Genomic DNA, 12,229 nt, shown 5'->3' on the forward strand with positions numbered 1-12,229 from the left:
AACAATCTGTCACTCCTAAATCCCATAAAATCTTATACGTCTAGTCTCTTACGTGAATGAGCTAAATAATATTATTTGATATTTTACGGTAATGTGTTAATAATTTCACACAAGTCACACCCCCGGCCAAACTATGAAAAAATCTGCGATTTATAGTCCGAAAAATACGGTACTTGAAAATGGCAGAGAAATTCTTTCCCGCAGATTTCCTATATAAATATATATATAGACGGCCAGCAACCCCTCAATAATGTGTGTCCTTGGCCATTTTTAGACACATGTATGCGTTTACAGAAAACAATGGCCAAAACCTTAGTTTTTAGTTAATTTAATTAACCAAACTAATTAATTAATTAATAAATACATACAGTGGGGTGCGGGGACACCTAGGGGTATTTGTAGGGTGTCCCCAGCTAAATGACAGATGGTTAATAGTACTTATTGGGTCCAGTTGTACACTCTCAGTCGCATCCACATTGGTATAATACATGTGGGTCCATAGATACAAATTCAGTTAAATGTAGCTTTGATGTAGCACGCTACTTTTGCCATGTAGCTTGTAGTGTAGCTTGCTACAATTCCCTGACGATAGCTTCCCTGTAGCTTAGGTACATTTAATCGAGGGTAACTTGTAGCTTAGCTTACTACATTTTCCAAGTAGCTTGCCCATGACTGCTTTCCTGTGAAGACAAAAGAAACATAAATAGAGGAATTAAAGTGTAGCAATGCAGAAATAAAATAACTACTAAATATCACACAATGTGTTAATTTTAGGGATGTCCGATAATATCAGACTGACGATATTATGGGCCGATAAATGCTTTAAAATGTAATATCGGAAATTATCGGTATCGGTTTCAAAATGATTGGTATTGGTTTCAAAAAGTAAAATGTATGACTTTTTTAAAACGCCGCTGTGTACACGGACCCTACGAGAAGTACAGAGCGCCAATAAACCTTTAAGGCACTGCCTTTGCGTGTACGGCTTTTCACACACACACACACAGGTGAATGCAATTCATACTTGGTCAACAGCCATACAGGTCACACTGAGGGTGATCGTATAAACAACTTTAACACTGTTACAAATATGCGCCACACTGTGAACCCACACCAAACAAAAATGACAAACACATTTCGGGAGAACAGCCGCACCGTAACACAACATAAACACAACAGAACAAATACCCAGAACCCCTTGCAGCACTAACTTTTCCGGGACGCTACAATATAAACCCCCCGCTACTCCCTACCAACACCTCAACCTCCTCATGCTCTCTCAGGGAGAGCATGTCCCAAATTCCAAGCTGCTGTTTTGAGGCATGTTAAAAAAAATAATGCACCTTGTAACTTCAATAATAAATATGGCAGTGCCATGTTGGCATTTTTTTCCATAACTTGAGTAGATTTATTTTGGAAAACCTTGTTACATTGTTTAATGCATCCAGCGGGGCATCACAACAAAATTAGGCATATTAATGTGTTAATCCCACAACCGTATATATCGGTATCAGTTAATGTCGGAATCGGTAATTAAGAGTTGGACAATATCGGAATATCGGATATCGGCAAAAAAGCCATTATCGGACATCTCTAGTTAATTTAGAATAGAATAGAACAGAATACAAAGTACTTTATTGATCCCTGGGGGAAATTCAAAAATAAAATAGTAATACCGTAATGTGGTCCAATAATATATACATAATAATTACTTTCCATACTCAAATAACAATAACCTAATTAAAGGTAACATTGTAGCAAAATACATAGGTGTTTGAACAAATGTCTTATTTCTCCACTAATGGGAATTTCCAGCTGCATGTAACGTACTTAGACGTGTGTGTGTGTGTGTGCGTGTGTGTGTGATGTTCAGCTGAAATCAAACGTTTACCCCACAATTACAAGAATAAGGGGTTTAACTCACGTCAGGTTCTGGTGTTGCAGAGACTTTAAAAGTTCGACTTTTCAAAGCCGGCACTCATCAAATGTGACTTTGATCATAATCAGAGCACTTGGTTTGTTTTAACTATATGGGGGGGCTTCTCTACACTCACTCAACCTTAAACAAGGTCACAATGTAGCACAAATGTGCCACACAAAAGGGGCTCGGAATGGGAAATTGTGGCTTTTGGTGTCAAGGGGGGACAGGCGCAGGGGCCTGTGGGTGGTCAGGTCCAAGGACACATGAGTGATGGAGCGTGCACGTGTTCGCGTGTTGAGGAGGAGGAGGGTAGGACGCTGCCTGTGTGACGCCTCGCCCCTCCCTGGACGCGCCTTGCTTGTTGTCTCAGTAAACACAACGGTCCAGAGATGATCCAACACAAGCACACAGCCACCAAGCACCAGCATTAGCTGCAGAAGCCCACCCAGGAGACAAGGTCAGGACCACTGGGGAAACTTTTTAAAAGCCATGAACTCATTCACCTTATTTGTTGACACAATTTTACCCTAATGAAACAGAATCTATAAAATCGTTCTGGTCATAGTATTAGGTACACCTGCCCAATCTAATGACGCCGAACACAGAAAAATTTGACCCATTATTTTCAAATCCACAATTCAAATCATTACATCAGTACAATTTCAGCAATAAAACATCAGTAGACGAGGACGCAAATTAGAATACTGGCGGCTTATCTTCTTTTTCTGTGCTTTTTGAGCGCCGGTGTCCCTGCGGTGAGCATAAAGCGAACCTACATTTCCGTGTTTACAATAAAAAATACTGCTAGGCTCCATAATATAGCCACTGGTGTGTCAGCTTCAGAAAGAAACCGCAAAGTCCCAATGAACCTGCTCAGTGGCCTGGTGGTTAGAGTGTCCGCCCTGAGACTGGAAGGTCGTGAGCTCAAACACCGGCCGAGTCATACCAAAGACTATAAAAATGAGACCCATTACCTCCCTGCTTGGCACTCAGCATCAAGGGTAAAAATTGGGGGTTAAATCACCAAATGATTCCTGAGTGCGGCCACCACTGCTGCTCACTGCTCGCCTCACCTCCCTGGGGGTGAACATGGGGATGGGTCAAATGCAGAGGATAATTTCACCACACCTAGTGTGTGTGTGACTATCGTTGGGACTTTAACTTTAACTTTATGACACCACTGCAGCAAAAAGTGACAAAAACTTGTACAACACCTGGGGCCTGATTTACTAAAATCCAAACACCACACGCTAAACAGCGTGTGCAACCAATAAAATTGTGTGTACTATTAGTGGGCGTGTTCTGGTGATCTACTAATACCACGTGCACAATTGAAAAGTGGTAAAGATTGTGATGATCGGTCACTTCATTTCTGTTTGTTTCCTCGTTTTTGTATTTACTTCCTATCAGTGCTCTTATTTTGGTTTCCACTTCCTGCTTGTTCCGCTGAGCACTGTCTTCGTTCACTCACCTGCTGTTGATTGGCACCTGGTCCACACCTGCGGACAATCAGCATATGTCTATTTATGTTTCACTCGAGCACTCCTCAGTGCTCGAACATCACTTTATGTTGGAACTGTTTCATGCAAGACCGCTTTCTCCTCTGTTGATGATAATTAAAATCATCTTACCTGCTCATCGTCCTCCTGGTTCTTGCATCTTGGGAGTCACAAAAACGGCAGCCATGCGAGTTCCTTACAAAGACCGCCTTATTTAAATGAAGATTTTGCACGTAGTACACAGTGCATCCAGAAAGTATTCACAGCGCTCCACTTTTTCCACATTTTCCTATTTTACGGCCTTATTTCAAAATGGAATTAAAATTCTACAAACAATACCCCATAATGACAATGTGAAAGGTCTGTGAGAGTGAAAGTATTCACAGCCTTTGCTCAATGCTTTGCTGATGCACCTTTGGCAGCAAGTCTTTTTGAATACGATACCACAAGCTTGACACACCTATCTTTGGGCATTCTTCTTTGCAGCACCTCTCAAAATCCATCAGGTTGGATGAGAAGCTTCATCCAGGATGCCTCTGTAAATTGCTGCACTAATAAAAATGATAATAATAATGGATTAGATTTATATAGCGCTTTTCTAGACACTCAAAGCGCTTCACAGAGAAGTGAAAACTAGAGATGTCCGATAATGGCTTTTTTGCCGATATCCGATATTGTCCAACTCTTAATTACCGATTCCGATATCAACCGATACTGATATATACAGTCGTGGAATTAACACATTAGTATGCCTAATTTTGTTGTGATGCCCCGCTGGATGCATTAAAAAATGTAACAAGGTTTTCCAAAATAAATCAACTCAAGTTATGGAAAAAAATGCCAACATGGCACTGCCATATTTATTATTGAAGTCACAAAGTGCATTATTTTTTTTAACATGCCTCAAAACAGCAGCTTGGAATTTGGGAGGAGGTTGAGGTGGGCGGGGTTGAGGTGTGTGTTTGTGTGTGTGTGGGGGGTAGGGGGGTGTATAGTGCTGCAAGGGGTTCTGGGTATTTGTTCTGTTGTGTTTATGTTGTGTTATGGTGTGGATGTTCTCCCGAAATGTGTTTGTCATTCTTGTTTGGTGTGGGTTCACAGTGTGGCGCATATTTGTAACAGTGTTAAAGTTGTTTATACAGCCACCCTCAGTGTGACCTGTATGGCTGTTGACCAAGTATGCGTGCATTCACTTGTGAGTGTGAAAAGCCGTAGATATAATGTGACTGGGCCGGCACGCAAAGGCAGTGCCTTTAAGGTTTATTGGCGCGCTGTACTTCTCCCTACGTCCGTGTACACAGCAGCGTTTTAAAAAGTCAAAAAATGTTACTTTTTGAAACCGATACCGATCATTTCCGATATTACATTTTAATGCATTTATCGGCCGATAATATCGGCAGTCCGATATTATTGGACATCCCTAATTTTTAACCATTTATTTACTTTATTTCATTTTTGTACAAAACGTGTCAAACTAAATTCAAGTTTGATTAAAAAAAAGAATAATTGTGAACAATTTTTGTAATGGGAGGGGTTTGCCTCCAAATAAAATTCTGCTTAGGGCCACAATTTAACCTGGGGTGGCCCAGCGTGCCACTAAGGTCAACAAACCCACTGATTGATCGGAACACGGCCTCGATTAAAGCATAGGTCAATGTTTGCACAATGTTGTGATTGTTTAAATATTCCAACTTGCTGATTAGTATTTACGTGACATGATGAGGGCGTCGTCACTCATATTTATTGGCTTCATTCTGAGATAGAACCCGAAAAGATAATGATTGTTTGCGCATGGGATGGAGAAATTACACCAATTGTCTCTGTTTAAAGATGGAGGTCTTTGAAACCTGATCATTTCAACTCTCCATTCAACTGAGACAGCACAGGAAGGTAGTAGAAGAAGGAAGAAAAGGAAGGGAAAGAGAAGAGAGAGGCTAAAGAAAAAGCCCAGCGACTTCACATATGGCTCAGCTTTGCTTGTGCAGGCTCACTTCAAGGCGAAGGGCCCAGCAAACATAAACAGTGGAGGAGCTGCAGCTGGAGCGCAGAGGCAGCCTCTTGCTTACCGAGACCTCCGTACGCTAAACAATGGATCAAGTGAGGCACGGACGCTTGGCAGCGCTACAGAGAAGATTGCAGTTTAGGAAAATCCGTCCTTTCTTCCGTACGTTTATTTCTGCTTGCTCAATGTTTACCCCTGTGAGAAAACACAGCATTTTCTTCTGGAAAAAGCCAAACAACACCGCCCACCCTCCATCTTGCTGGCTCTCCTGAAAGGTCACAGAGGACACTTAACGTTTTTACCCAGCATCTTACCGACTGAATGTCAGCGTGTAGTCCATTGCAATTACCGTAGTAGCTATAGTCTTGCATTGTTGCAGTAGATCCTACAAAACAACAATGTTCCTGTCATATAAAGGATATTTGTTTTGCATTTTTGCAATTGGTCCTTAAAACCGACAATATTTCAGTCATATAGAGGATCTTTGTCTTGAATTTTTGCAGTTGGTCCTGCAAAACAACAATGTTTCTGTCATAGCGAGGATCTTAGTCTTACATTTTGTTCCAGTCAAATAAAGGATTTTTGGCTTGCATTTCTTCAGTAGGTCCTTAAAAACAACAATGTTAATGTTGTATAGAGGATATTTGACTTTTTGTTTTGCAGTAGATCTTCAAAAACAGGGGTGCACAATCTAGACCAAGGTTGTCAAACTCATTTTAGATAGGGGGCTACATGGAGGAAAATCTACGCCCAAGTGGGCGAGACTGGTAAAATCACAGCACAATAACTGATTGAGCATAGCTAAATGTTTTTAAATAAGATTGGAGATTATATTGGAAATTTCTTTTATCATATTCAAGGCTGGCAGCCCAATGGACCAGGGGTTAGCGCTGGTGCCTCACAATAAGAAGGACCTCTGTTCGATTTTAATATAAGAAATGTCAAATATAATCTCCAATCTTATTTAAAAACATTTAGCTATGCTCAATTCTTCAGCTAAAAAAACACAAAAAAACAAAATGTAAAATAATCAAAGTTCCAAAAACCTTGGAAGGGACCGCAGATGTGGGCAGCTCTGTTGACTCTTTCACTGGTTTGTGTTACCTATGCCTAATAAATAGATTGAATGTACTTCCATGGCTGTATGTTCTTGTCAACAAACAATGTATTGTTTGGATGGCAACTTGGCAAGTTTGTCACTTCAATCATTGATTTGTGCTTTAAATTCCCTCCAACCCTCGTTACTAGCACGCAGTGCAGTTTGTGTCAAGTTTTAAGGTGTTGAAAAAAAACCTGTGTCTTTTACTGACCAGTTCCTCCAACTAAGAGTGTGTGTGCTAAGACAGTGGTCCCCAACCTTTTTGTCACTGCGGACCGGTCAACGGTTGTAAATTTGTCCCACGGACCGGGAACTTTGATTGATTGTTTTACATTTAGTTTTTTTGAATTTTTTTAGCTGAAGAATTGAGCATAGCTAAATGTTTTTAAATAAGATTGGAGATTCTATTTGACATTTCTTATATTATATTCAAGGCTGGCAGCCCAATGGACCAGGGGTTAGCGCTGGTGCCTCACAATAAGAAGGACCTCGGTTCGATCCCTGGACTCGGGGCCTTTGTGTGTGGAGTATGCATGTTTTCCCTGCGTGGGTTCCTTCCGGGTACTCCGGCTTCCTCCCACTTCCAAAGACATGCACCTGTGGATAGGTTGATTTGCAACACTAAAGCATGCAGCCCTGCAAGTGTTTTGTCGATAAATCCTTAATTCCGTCATACAGACGGAGAATATTTGATGTGATGTATTAGATGTGCAGCCATCCATTAATATATTTAAAGTGCCTGCCATATAGTGCATGCTACTGTGTGAAGAGGGGTGGATGGGGTCAATGTATCCTTTTCGGTCCACAATCCAAAGTGTGCTTTGAATTTTTGCTCCTTGTGCAAATGAGTATAGACGATCTTTGACAAGCGTTTTCGCAGTAGGTCTTTAAAAACAGCAGTATTCCTGTCATTTGGAAAATCTTTGACTGTTGTTTTCTTAGTATGTTCTTAAAAACAGCCGTACATAGAGGATCTTAGACTAGCGTTACATATCGCTTCTGAAAAGCTTAATTTACAGCCCAAATAATACAATTTACTATTGGTGTTGTTATCCAAATGTTCTTCGGACATTCCCATGCATGGCCTCCTTTCCAAATGAATATTAGTGCATGTACTTGTACACCATTCGTCAATATCTCATTTATTATGGGGCACAATAAGGGGAATGGAAGCAAATTGGAGCCAAGGAATGAACTCAGATTGCAGTTAACAGTTGCCAGTGTAAATATACTGTACACAGGAAGGTGCAGTTAATGATGCATGATGTACATACTAATAAAAAGTTGGGGTTTATATACTGTAAGGACCTTCACAACTTAATAACATGAATGAATACTGTTGTTTTTTGCTGGCTGAAGGGTGGTAGACCGATACGGTTTCAGACTTGCTACATTGGAATTTAATAATTACCCTATTTATTTTTTTTACATAGTGACACAAATTGACTCCTGCTCAATCTCTATTCTAGACAATGTACTTAGGATGTGTTTAATCACTTTGTTATGTTCGCATTTGCACAAGTACTTCTGAGTCTGGATGCTGGAAACCTGAGCCACATGGTTCGTTTTCGGGGACTCCCAGGTCAATGAGGGCCAGCAGGCATTCATAGCTTTTTAACAAATCAAACTTGGTGTCACCAAGTCTTGACTTCTGCAAATAAACGCCCACGCAAAACTACGAGCATCCATTTTTATAACACGCTCACCGACACTCAGCTTATTTTGGCAGGAAATATAAACAGACGTCTCACCTTTCCCTTGTCACACTAATGGTGGAGGATAAGGGGTGAAAAAAGGAGTTTATCCAAGTCCTGGTGATGAAAATGAAGCTTTGCAGCTGTGGGCTTCCTTCTTCTGTAAAGAATACAATGAAACACACTTGAGCAAGTTTCTCATATCATTCATTCTACCTCTGAAGTCATTGTAATTCATCTGTTCTGTCACCTTTTTTATAACTCTTTCAGATTAGTTTACTATACTGTTTATATTTTATTATGATGTAAAAGCTGTGTGGATGTTTTTATCGGCACTGTAGTCAATGATTCAGAAACATAATTGTGTTCTCTTGGGTACAAAAATACACAGTGAAAGTGACAATAAAATCTATTTGACCTGTCATATAAGTGTAAAGTAAAACTACTCATGCTTTGATGACACAAACAGACACATAATGATGTTCTGTTTACAAAAAAACCCCAGTGGAACCTTGATTTAGGAACCCTATTTGCGAACTTTTCAATTGACAAACTTTTAGATCCAGTCAAATATGTCTCTGTGTGCGAACCATGTCTCTGTGTACAAACGCTTTATTCAGTCATTAATTTTGTGTCATGCCTGCAGGTAAAAAGTAGGGCCCAGTATTTTTGGGGAGGTGGAGCCCTCCAAGTCTACGGCCCTGTTTACACTGCACACCAAATAGGATTTTTGATATTTTTCGCCAGTCCAAACACTCCAAAGTGCTTCAAATCTGATCTTTTCGCATCAGATTTGGGGGTAGTCCGAAATCGATTGTAATCTGACCTTCACAAATTTGACAGCAGTGGAAAAGGAAATGCGACCTGAATACGACCTGATTGCGACTTTTACGTCATCTTTGGGCGAGCTACGTCATTCATGTTCGCAGGAAAAGACGTGAGCCCGCCAGTGGAAGTGGATACGTCATCAGAACATTCGGTTTCAGCGAGTATTTTTTCAACGGCCGAATTTTCAGCTCATCCCTCACTAGTCAAAAATAGGCTACATATATATATATATATATATATATATATATATATATATATATATATATATATATATATATATATATATATATATATATATATATATATATATATTTATATATATACATACATACATATATATATACAGTATATATTATATATGCATATGTATATATGTATATATACATGTATATATATATATATATATATATATATATATATATATATATATATATATACTGTATGTGTAAAAGCGATTGATGAAGGACCGGAAATGACTTGTGTAAATTAGTTACGTATGTGAGTTCAAAAAATAAAACTAATGTAGAGCGATGCTGATGTCCATGTCTTTTCTACTTAACAGGCATAAAAATTATATTACACTGTGGGCCTAATTTACTAAGAATTAAATACCAAGCAGTCAACAGCGTGAGCAATCTATAAAATAGCATGTACTATTAGTGGGCGTGTTGCATGCGATTTTCTAAGACTGCACGTGCAGTTGAAAAGTGATGCAGACCGCCATATTTGGAAGAGAATTTTGTGTGTACTAAACAAAGTATCACCACGGAGACACTTTCGTTTACGTTATCATGCTCCTACCTGTGGCCTTTTGATATGTTGTCAAACAAGCAGGAGACATGAACCAATTTTTATGGGCATTTTAGCAGCAGTCGTCCAGTACTTTTACATTGAGACCTTTTTTTTTTACCACTGATTTTGGAGAGAGGCTGCACTTACTCTGCTCACTATGCAAAAAATTATTTTCATTTAAGAAATATTTTAATGATATATTTTCTATGAGAAAAAATCAAACGTCATTAAAATAAAATACCAAAGGACACCAAAACAGAAAGAATGGGCCACTTTCAGGAGCTCAGTGATTTCCAGCGTGGAACTGTCATAGGATGCCACCTGTGCAACAAATCCAGTCGGGAAATGTCCTCGCTCCTAAATATTCTAAAGTCAACTGTCGGCTTAAGAAAATGGAAGAGTTTGGGAACAACAACAACTCAGCCACCAAGTGGTAGGCCACGTAAACTGACAGAGAGGGGTCAGCGGATGCTGAAGCGCATAGTGCAAAGAGGTCGCCGACTTTCTGCACATACAGTTGCTAAAGAGCTCCAAACTTCATGTGACCTTCCAATTAGCCCACGTACAGTATGCAGAGAGCTTCATGGAATGGGTTTCCATGGCCGAGCAGCTGTATCTAAACCATACATCACCAAGTCCAATGCAAGGCGTCGGATGCAGTGGTGTAAAGCACGTCGCCACTGGACTCTAGAGCTGTGACGACACGTTCTCTGGAGTGATGAATCACGCTTTTCCATCTGGCAATCTAATGGACGAGTCTGGGTTTGGAGGTTGCCAGGAGAACGGTACATTTCGGACTGCAATGTGCCGAGTGTGAAATTTGGTGGAGGAGTAATTATGGTGTGGGGTTGTTTTTCAGGAGTTGGGCCCGAACCCGATAGAATACCTTTGGGATGAATTAGAACGGAGACGGAGAGTCAGACCTTCTCGACCAACCTCACCAATGCGCTTTTGGAAGAATGGTGGAAAATTCCTATAAACACACTCCGCAACCTTGTGGACAGCCTTCCCAGAAGAGTTGAAGCTGTAATAACTGCAAAATGTGGACCGACATCATATTGAACTCTATGGGTTAGGAATGGGATGGCACCTTAAAGGCCTACTGAAATGAATTGTTTTTATTTAAACGGGGATAGCAGATCCATTCTATGTGTCATACTTGATCATTTTGCGATATTGCCATATTTTTGCTGAAAGGATTTAGTAGAGAACATCGACGATAAAGTTCGCAACTTTTGGTCGCTGATAAAAAAAGCCTTGCCTGTACCGGAAGTAGCGTGACGTCGCAGGTTGAAGGGCTCCTCACATTTCCCCATTGTTTACACCAGCAGCGAGAGCGATTCGGACCGAGAAAGCGACGATTACCCCATTAATTTGAGCGAGGATGAAAGATTTGTGGATGAGGAACGTGAGAGTAAAGGACTAGAGTGCAGTGCAGGACGTATCTTTTTTCGCTCCGACCGTAACTTAGGTACAAGGGCTCATTGGATTCCACACTTTCTCCTTTTTCTATTGTGGATCACGGATTTGTATTTTAAACCACCTCGGATACTATATCCTCTTGAAAATGAGAGTCGAGAACGCAAAATGGACATTCACAGTGACTTTTATCTCCACGACAATACATCGGTGAAGCACTTTAGCTACGGAGGTAACGTGATAGCATCGTGCTTAAATGCAGATAGAAACAAAAGAAATAAGCCCCTGACTGGAAGGATAGACAGAAGATCAACTATACTACTATCAGGAGACACCGAACCAAACACTGGACCTGTAACCACACGGTTAATGCTGTGCCGCCTGTCGAAGCCTGGCAATGCTGTTGCTAACGACACCATTGAAGCTCACCTGCGTTCCAGCAATCGACGGCGTGACAAAGGACTTCACCCGATCATCGATGCGGTCGGCGGCTAGCGTCGGATAGCGCGTCTGCTATCCAACTCAAAGTCCTCCTGGTTGTGTTGCTGTAGCCAGCCGCTAATACACCGATCCCACCTACAGCTTTCTTCTTTGCAGTCTCCATTGTTCATTAAACAAATTGCAAAAGATTCACCAACACAGATGTCCAGAATACTGTGGAATTTTGCGATGAAAACAGAGCTGTTTGTATTGGGATACAATGTGTCCCAATACTTCCGCTTCAACCATTGACGTCACGCGCAAACGTCATCATACCTAGACGTTTTCAACCGGAAGTTTCCCGGGAAATTTAAAATGCACTTTATAAGTTAACCCGGCCGTATTGGCATGTGTTGCAATGTTAAGATTTCATCATTGATATATAAACTATCAGACTGCGTGGTCGGTAGTAGTGGGTTTCAGTAGGCCTTTAAGCTCATATGTGAGTCAAGGCATTGTAAAATACTTGTGGCAATATAGTGTATATGCGTTGCA

At 40.6% G+C, this 12,229-nt stretch overlaps 1 protein-coding gene across 1 annotated transcript in view; it reads right to left on the reverse strand.

Annotated features, from left to right (window-relative positions):
• Positions 1–266: 266 nt before the first annotated feature.
• The window catches only part of ercc6l2 (excision repair cross-complementation group 6-like 2), a 38,499-nt gene continuing 26,536 nt past the window's right edge, over positions 267–12,229 (reverse strand). Inside the window, exons 22-23 of the transcript XR_009821727.1 lie at positions 8,273–8,375; positions 267–680 (exon numbers count right to left, since the gene is read on the reverse strand). The gene's annotated coding sequence lies outside the window, so the exon portion shown is untranslated. The remainder of the gene's footprint in view (positions 681–8,272; positions 8,376–12,229) is intronic.

The sequence above is a fragment of the Entelurus aequoreus genome, linkage group LG17 (assembly GCF_033978785.1).
Source record: "Entelurus aequoreus isolate RoL-2023_Sb linkage group LG17, RoL_Eaeq_v1.1, whole genome shotgun sequence".
Classification (NCBI taxonomy): domain Eukaryota; kingdom Metazoa; phylum Chordata; class Actinopteri; order Syngnathiformes; family Syngnathidae; genus Entelurus; species Entelurus aequoreus.